Source organism: Echinops telfairi, unplaced genomic scaffold (assembly GCF_000313985.2).
Source record: "Echinops telfairi isolate 266 unplaced genomic scaffold, ASM31398v2 ScPeMD7_9;HRSCAF=40, whole genome shotgun sequence".
Classification (NCBI taxonomy): Eukaryota; Metazoa; Chordata; class Mammalia; order Afrosoricida; family Tenrecidae; genus Echinops; species Echinops telfairi.
Window position 1 is genome coordinate 33,439,727 of NW_022103906.1, and position 8,796 is coordinate 33,448,522.

At 41.0% G+C, this 8,796-nt stretch overlaps 1 protein-coding gene across 1 annotated transcript in view; it reads right to left on the reverse strand.

Annotated features, from left to right (window-relative positions):
* ADAM32 (ADAM metallopeptidase domain 32) overlaps positions 1-8,796 on the reverse strand; it is a 137,393-nt gene that overhangs the window by 91,757 nt on the left and 36,840 nt on the right. The gene's annotated exons all lie outside the window — the stretch shown is intronic.

The window sequence follows — 8,796 nt, forward strand, 5'->3', positions numbered from 1 at the left end:
GCCTGTATTTAGACCTCTATAAATGCCCTTTGCCCCTTGTTCTTTCCTCTATTTCCTTTTACTTTCCTTTTGCCCCACTATCATGTTTGGCCTTCATTCAGGTTTCAGTAATTCCTCTCGATTACACTGCCTTTGATCAAGCCCTACCAGGCATCCTACACCCTCGTCATTGATTTTAGATCACTTGTTGTTCCCTTGTCCCTGGATTTGTTAACACCCACATCCTTTCTCGCCTCCTCTTTCCCATGTCCCTCCCAGAACTATCAGTCCTGTTGTTTTCTCCCCTGGATTGTTTATCCCGCCTATCTTATCTAGACAGACATGCAGAGACAATAATAAGCATAAAAACAAGGCAGAGCAACAAAAGAAAACCAAAAATACAACCCCAAAAAGAGCCTATAAATAGTTCCAGGTCTGTTTGTTGACCTTTAGGAGTGTTTTCTGGTCGAGTCTGATGGGGTGCCACTCCCTGGCCCCAGTCTATTTTGGTATTCCCTAGGGACTTCATTTCTTTGCTCCCCCAGTGTGGTGGGGTCATATCAGGCACAATTCCCGGACTGTGCCTCCAGTGTTGTCCCTTGTAGCAATAAGGGTCAGTGAGGGACAGCTTGTTGAATGATGGGGTCCCTCCTATGTTCCTCTCTGTGCTTTGGCTGCTCTGAACAGAAATATTGTCCTCAGGGCTTGGTGGGCCAAGATTTGCTCCACTCTCTCTCCTTCCCTCTTCATTTGCTTCTGTGTGTGCTCTGATCAGATGCACCCCTCTTCCCTGAGCTGTAGCTTCAGTGCTGTCTTCTGTAGTGCATTCTTCTGGGAGGTGAGGTGTCCACTTAGTTGGGATTGGGGCCACCCCCAGACTTCTCTATTGGTTCCATGCTTCATGCTGGTATATTGCATTTATGTCTTGGCACACCAGGTTGAAGTCTGATCCCTCTTTCCCTCTCCTGTGGAGATATAAACAATACTCTCCCCTTGGGTGGGTTAGTGCCCTGTTCTCCCACTACCCATGGTTTTTTTTTTGGCTTTCTTTTCCCTTCCTTTGTAGTTGGCTGCCATACGTATCCTTGGATTGGGTCTGACCCCTGCCATAGTACTTTGACCTAACCCCCGAAATGTATGCTCTTGAAATTTGTTCCTTCCTTTCTTTGGTTATGTTTTCCAGTGGTCTGTCGATTCTGTTAATTCTTTCAAAGAACAAACTTTCATCTGCATTAATTAATTTTTCCACAGTTTTCTTGTTTTTCCTCTCATGAATATCAGCCCTGATTTTTATTATTTCTTTCCCTCTGCTATTAGTAGGACTGTCCTGTTGACTCTGCTCTAGTTGATGTGTCCATGAATTGCTATCAAACTTCCTCCGATAAATGCCTTTCCTGTGTCCCAAAGGTTTAGTTCATGGTGTTCTCATTCTCATTGGTTTCTAGAAGCTTCCTAATTTCATCTCTGCTCTGGGCCAGTACCCATTCCTTTTGTAATAGAGAGTTATTGATTTTCCAATTGTTTGCCCTTGTCGTCTTAATTGTTGACTTTTGTTGACTTTCAGTTTTATGGCATAGTGGGTGTAGAGAAAAGTCTGTACAATCTCTATGTACTTGAATTTACCCAGATTCAACTTGTGTCCCAGCATGGTGTCATCCTTCAGTATGTGCCATCTGGGTTTGAAAATAATGTGATTTTTTTTTTTTTTTTTTGCATTTGGCTGAAGAGCTCTAAAAATATGTATCAGGTCAAATAGCTAATAATAATGTATAGATCTGTAGCCTCCTGGTTAAGCTTCTTTCCCTATTATCTTTCTCAGAGAGGTGTGTATTAAAGTCACCTATTATAATTGTTGCACCTGTAATTTCTTTTTTCATCTTTTGGAGTGTTTGATGAATTTCGTGGTCTCACATTGGGTGTGTATATATGTATTAGGCTCACTGGTTCTTGGTCTACTATTCCCTTGAGCGTTATGTAATGCCCCTCCTTATCTCTTGTTATGGTTTTCACCTTGACATCAATTTTGTCTCAGATTAGGATTGCAATTCCTGCTTTTTTTGAATTGCCATTTGTTTGGTATATTTTTCTCCACCCTATGATTTTCAGCCTATTTTTGTCTATAATCTTGACATGTGTCTCCTGGAGGCAGCAGAATGACGGGCTGTGTTTTCTAAGCCAGTCTGCAAGCCTCTGCCTTTTAATGCCTGAGTTCAGTCCATTGATATTCAGGTTATTACATTCATCTGTAGACTCTGTGATGTCATCTTGTACCTTTCGTGTTGAGTGTTTTCCTACCTCCCTTTATTATCAGTGTGTTGTGCATGCATGCACACATGTGTGTGTGTGTTTCATTTTTCACTTCTTTCCACCCTTAAACCAATGTTATCTTAGGGGCTGTTTTCTCTTTGTTGCCCTCTGGGTGGGGTTGCTCTATGTGGCGGTCTCTTATTTATGCTTGGTGAATGCTGTTCTTCTGCCCATACTGGGTCAGCAAGGCTGGATTTCTTCTAACGTATTCTTTGAGTTTTTTGCTTGTCTGGAAGACTCTTACTTCTCCATCTATCTTGATAAATAATTTGGCTGGTTAGAGTATTCTTGGGTCTGTATTATTTTCCTTCAATGTTTGGAATATGTAACTCCACTCCCTCTTCTCCATAGTGTCTGCTGACAAAACTGAGCATATTCTTATTTGGGTACTTTTATAGGTTACTGCTTGTTTTTCCCTAGCTGCTCTCATGATCTTCTCCTTTTTCTCAACGTTGGACAGTTTAATTATTATATGTCTTGGTGACTTCTTCTTGGGATTCATTCTAGCTGGTGTTCTTTTCGCCTCCTGAATGGTTGTCTGGTTTTCAGTCATTAATCTGGGGAAGTTTTCCTATAAAAATTCCCTTACTATTTTTGCCATTGACTTCTTCATTGTGTCTTGTAATCCAATTATTCTAATGCTGTTCCTATACATAGCATCACATATGGATCTCGGGTTTTGTTCTGCATCTCTGATTATCTTATTTGATTGCCTTTCCCATTTGTTGAAGTCTGCCTGGTTATCCTCTAGGTCACTGGAGTGGTTTTGTCTCCTCAAGTCTTTTGGGTATTGGATTTTGTTATCTCTTCCCTTAGATCTTGTATTTCTCTTTGGTGCATTCCCTTTATCTCCTCTATCATTTCATCCTTTATCTGTATTGTTTCCCTCATATCCTGTCTGACTCCAAGCAGAATTCTGAAGATTTCTTTCTGTGGCAAATCAGTATCTGCTTCCTCTATGCATGTCATTGGGTTCAGAACTTCTTCTGACAGTGCCTTTTGTTTCTCCTGTTTTTTTCATTGAGGTTGTTGGGGCTGGTTGCTGTTTGAATGGTGTTGTTTTAGAGGACCCTGGTGCCATTCTCCAGAGAGTCGTAGAGCACTGGCCTCTTTATCTGGGAGACTCATAAGAATGCTTCTTTGAACTGCCTGCAGCTAATTGCACTGTGGAGTTGGGCTACTGCATTATCTTCCTGTGGTTTGACTCTTTTCCTAGTCAACCAGTATTCTGTTATTTGGAGTGCAAGTCAGATGATTGTCTGATGGGACGCTTGTTGGGTGGTTGTTGACCTGTAAGGATGGCGCTGCACTGGATGATCTCATAAGAAGCCATGGTGGTATGGCCCACGGTGGCTTGGAGCACCTCAAAGGGCATTTGGAGGTGCCTGTTGCAACTGCAGGGGCCTCGGAGGGCAGAATGGAGTGCCCATTTTGGTGTAGAACACTGAAGATAATGGGTGGAATTGTGCTAATCAGCTAGATTGCCACGTATGTTGGGAAGAGGTTCCCGCAGCAGCATGGATCTCTGGAGAGTGTTCACAGAGCTGCCTTAGGCCATGTGAGGCACTACCACAGGCAGGAGGAAGTTCCTTCACCCACGTGGGACCATGGATGATTGTCAGGGGCTCCGCCAGCTATGTAGGGTGCCATGCAAGGTGGGTAGAGGTTCCCCCAGACAAATGGAGCACCCCAAAGGGTGGGTGTGATGTCCCTCAGCTGCTTAAGGTACATTGGAGGGTAAGCATGAGTTCCCCTGCAGTGGAAGGTGGACGGGATTTACTCAGCTGCATGTTACTCCACAGAGGGCAGAGCTCCCCAAGATGGGCAAGGGGCAGGTGTAATTGTCCTAGGTGAAGGGGAGTGGCCTGGAGGCCAGCAGTGGTGTGCGAGATGAAAGAGGAGGGAAATAAAAGAAAGAAAAAACTGACCCCACTGAGACTGTGGGGGGAAAGAGAGAAGAGAGAGAAACAAATGTGAAGATATACCTGAGCCCTGATTGCCTGACCATGTGGATGGAGGGGTTTAAACCCTGCCCAGAGGCAGAATCAAGCTGTGGCTCTGTTGAGACAAAGCCCTTGGGCTGGCCAAAGGAACCTGGCTCTGGCCGAGACTGTGGCAGTGCTAAGGTTAAGCCTTTGCTGACCTCTATACAGTCGTAAGCCAAAAGCCCTCAGCTCCTCAAAACCTAATGGATCTGTGCCTACTTATCTTTATGATGCTCTTCCTGTGACCCAGCAGTGTGGAATTTCCCTCTCAGTGACTCTCTTGCCCTGATTTCTGCAGAGTTCCTCTGGTATGTGTTACTTGGTTGCTATCTTGCTGGAAGTCCATAATTTGTTTTTATTGTTTCTGTTATGTTTCCAAGTTTATGAAGCACAGAAGGAGCAGAAGGAACAATAACTAATGTAACAGCTTATCAGGGTTTGGAGGTGGGGGGTAGCTGAGAGGAATTAGGGAGCAAGTAATGGGTATTGGCAGGGTGCATTAGAACTGATTGTAATGATGTATACACAACTCTTTTTTAAAAAGAACTTAACTATGGAAACATATGATATTTGAATTTTATATCAATAAAACTATTGGGAAAAAATAAAATAAATACTATTACCCAAAAGAAATGAAATTGATAATGTCACAACAGAATCAAGTGAAATAAAAAGCCACATAATATTGTGAAGAACTATATTACAAAAATTTGAAAATCTATATGAAGTGGACAGATTTCTAGAAGCACACTACATAGGCATAGCTAAATTGACCCAAAATGAGGTAAATAGTTTGAACAGACACTTCACAAAAGGAGAAACTGAACAGGTTAAAATAAATTACCAACCACAACAAACAGTCCTGACCCAGAAAGTAATATGGCACTATCTAAGACAACTAGGAATTAAAAATGCTCTTGCTGAGCATATACTCCAAAGAAATAAGACACAGAACACAAAGAAAAGAACTGATTCCAACTCTACTCAAACAATTCTGGTATATACAACAAATAATGTAGACATGTAAAAGGGGAACTACAGAATATTACTTCAAGAAAGCAAGAGTCCTATACAAGTGGAAGAATATCCTGTGTTTGTGGACAGGAGGATTTAATAATGTGAAAATGTCAATATTATCTAAAGCAATCTACAAACAGCACAATTTTAATCCAAATCCCAACTTAATTCTATAAAGAAATGGAAAAACCAATTACTAACTTCATATGGAGAAGGAAGAGGTATGGGATAAGCAAAGAACTTCTCAAAAAGAACAAAGTAGGAGGCTTTTTAATACCCAACTTCAAAGCCTGCTTCACAGACACAGTGTTCAAAATAGCCTGGTACTGAGCCAATGACAATTACATAGGCCAATGGAATAGGATAGAAAACCCAGAAATACAAGCATCCACATACAGCCAACTGATTTTTGAACAAAGGACAAAAAACATCTTTAAATGAGAAAAGGACAGCGTCTTGAACAAATGGTGCTGTAAAAATTGGATCTCCATCTACAAAAGAATGAAATAGGTCCCATATCTCACCCCATGCACAAAACAAAACTCAAGATAGATTAGAGACGTAAATGTAAATCCTAGAGTTCTAAGAACCATCAATGAGAAAATTGGGACAAATTTTAAGGGCCCTATTGCAGAGTATACACAGACTACCAAATATAATAAAGAAGTACACACAATGGAAGACAAAATAGATTAACTAGGACCTATCTTAAAAGACCTCTCAGAAAAGTAAAACAAGATCCCACAGATTGGGGAAAAAATCTTTAGCAATGACACAACAGTCAAGGTATTAATTATTAAAATATAGAGAACTCTGCAACATCTCAATAAGGGAAAGGCAAATAATCCAAGTAAGATGGGCCAAAAAAACATAAATAGACAACAATTCACAAAGGAATACACTGAAATGTATAACAAACACATGAGGAAATGCTATTAATCACTTGCTATCTGGGAGATGAAAATTAAAACATTTAGATATCACTTTGCACTCAAAATGATACCTGATTTTTTTTTTTTTAATGCTGGAGAGGGTGCAGAGAGATTGGAACTCTTACACTCTGCTGGTAAGTTTGTAAATATGAATTTAAGGGAATGTCTATTGATTTGGGGTGGCCTCATCACAATGTTATATGGCAGTAATGGAGTGTTCTCCCTCTCCCCTCATCTTGAGAAACTGACCTCAGCTGAGGTGAGGTCTCCCTAGTCGAGGTGCTTTTTAAGCTGTACATATTAAAGGGGTGATACATGGCTCATGGTCACTAGGCAGGCTCTCTATTGAGTTGATTCTAATGCAGAGTGACTTATAGAACAGAGCAGAACTACCCCGTAGAATTTCCAAGGCTATAAATCTTTACAGAAGCAGATTGCCTTATCTTTCTCCCTTGAAGTAGCTGTGTTAGTCTGGGTAGACTAGAGAAACAAATCCATGGACACACATATGTGTATAAAGGAGATGTTTATATACAAGAGCAATTGAACATGGAGAAAACATCCCAGTCCAGTCCAGATCAAGTCCCTAAGTCCGATATAAGCCCATATGTCCAATATAAATCTATAAAGTCCTCTTCAGACTCATGAAACACATGCAGTGAAGCCAAATGCAGGACCATCACAAGCCAGTGGGTAGAAAGTCTTTGGGTCCAGTGGCGTTGTAAGCATCTCAGCGCTGGCAGGGGTCTCTGTGGCTTCTCCGGCTTCAGAGGTCTGGTTGCTTCCATGTGACTTGTCTTCTGCAATGTCTCCCAGGAAGTAGCAGAGAGAAAGAACTGTCTTCTGCCTCCAAGAAGGAAGCACCAGATTTCCCAGAATTCTCAGGAGAAGGCCATGCCCACAGAAGTCTCATTGGCTATCTCCAGATTGACTCCACCCTAGACCCCAGCCTAGACTCAACCCCTACACTCTTAATCCTTAAATTAACATCAGATTAGGTGACTACCACAATAGTTTATTGAATTTTCTGTTAGCATCCCAACGCTTGAACCATTTCTAAATGGCTAAAGCCATTTTGAAACTCCAAAACTGAAATGAACCTCACTGCCATTAAGTAGATGCCAACTCAGAGATCCTATTTGGATACATTAGAACTGCCCCTGTGGGTTTCTGAAACTGTAACTCTTAACAGACTAGAAAGCCCCATGATCCCTTGTTAACCATGTTATTGTTGTTGTTGTTAGGTGTGCTCAAGTTAGTTCTGACCTATAATGACCCTGTGTACACAGAATGAAAAGCCACCTGGCCTTTTGCCATTGTTCTTACGCTTGCAGCCACTGTACCAATCCACTTTGTTGAGCACCTTCCTCTTTTTCCTTCCCCTCTACTTTACCAAGCATAATGTCCTTCTCCACGGACTGCTCTCTCCTAATAACATGTCCAAAGTACAAGAAATAAAGTCTCACCGACCTTGCCTCTAAGGAACATTCTGGCTGTACTTGCTCTAAGACAGATTTATTTGTTTCTTTGGCAGTCCACAGTACTTTCAATATTCATTGCCATTTACCCGAAGAGATGCAAATCTAAACCATGAGAAATCATCTCACCCCAGCAATGACAGCAAAGTTTTTTAAAAAAAAAACAACAGATGCAGGAGAAGTTGTGGGAAGATTGGAATTCTATTACACTGCTAGTGAAAATAGATTGACATTTCACTAAAAGTTGAAAATAGAAATATCATATGAGTCAGCAATTGCACCACTAAGTAGAGAAGTAGGAGTCATGCACACCCATGATCATCACAGCATAATTCACAATAGCAAAAAGATGGAGGTAATCCAAATGCCGATCAACAGACAAATACAAAGAAACTATGGTACATACACACAATGTACTACTATGCTACATTAAATACTATGTTCTATAACACCTTATAACATGGATGAACTGAAGCATATTATGCTGAGTAAAATAAGTCAACCACAAAGAACAAATGTTTTTGAGACCATAATTATAAAAAGTCAATCAAAGGTTTACACATAGAAAGAAATGTTGTTTGACAGTTACCAGGGACTGGAGTGGGAAGGAGGGAAACTAATGATAGAGTTGACATGTATTAACTTGAGTTAAGGGAAAACATTTAACAATGAAAAGGTCACACAACATGACCAAAGAAAAGGAATACGCTGAGAGGCACACACAAGAGAAAAAGGCCAACAACGGTAAATAAATGCACAACGCTGCAGAAAGAGTAATAAATAATAATTTACAAATGAATATACAAGGAACTATGAAAGGTGAACAGGTATAGAACAGTGTGCCCAAGAATACTGCTAGAGGATTATTTCTACAGATGTGTTTATATGTGCTGCAAATAGATTCAGGTAGATAGAGAAGCATCCCATGAAGGACAGTTCTAAAAATCCCTTAGCTGTAACCCAAACCCCTGAAGGACAAGGCCTTGAGCTTGGAACTACAGTCTTGGGGGCGTCTAGGTCAATGGGATGAGAGTTCACCGAAGAAAATATTTGAAATTCGAACTTGGGGAGTAGTGACTGGACAGATTGGGAGAAAGT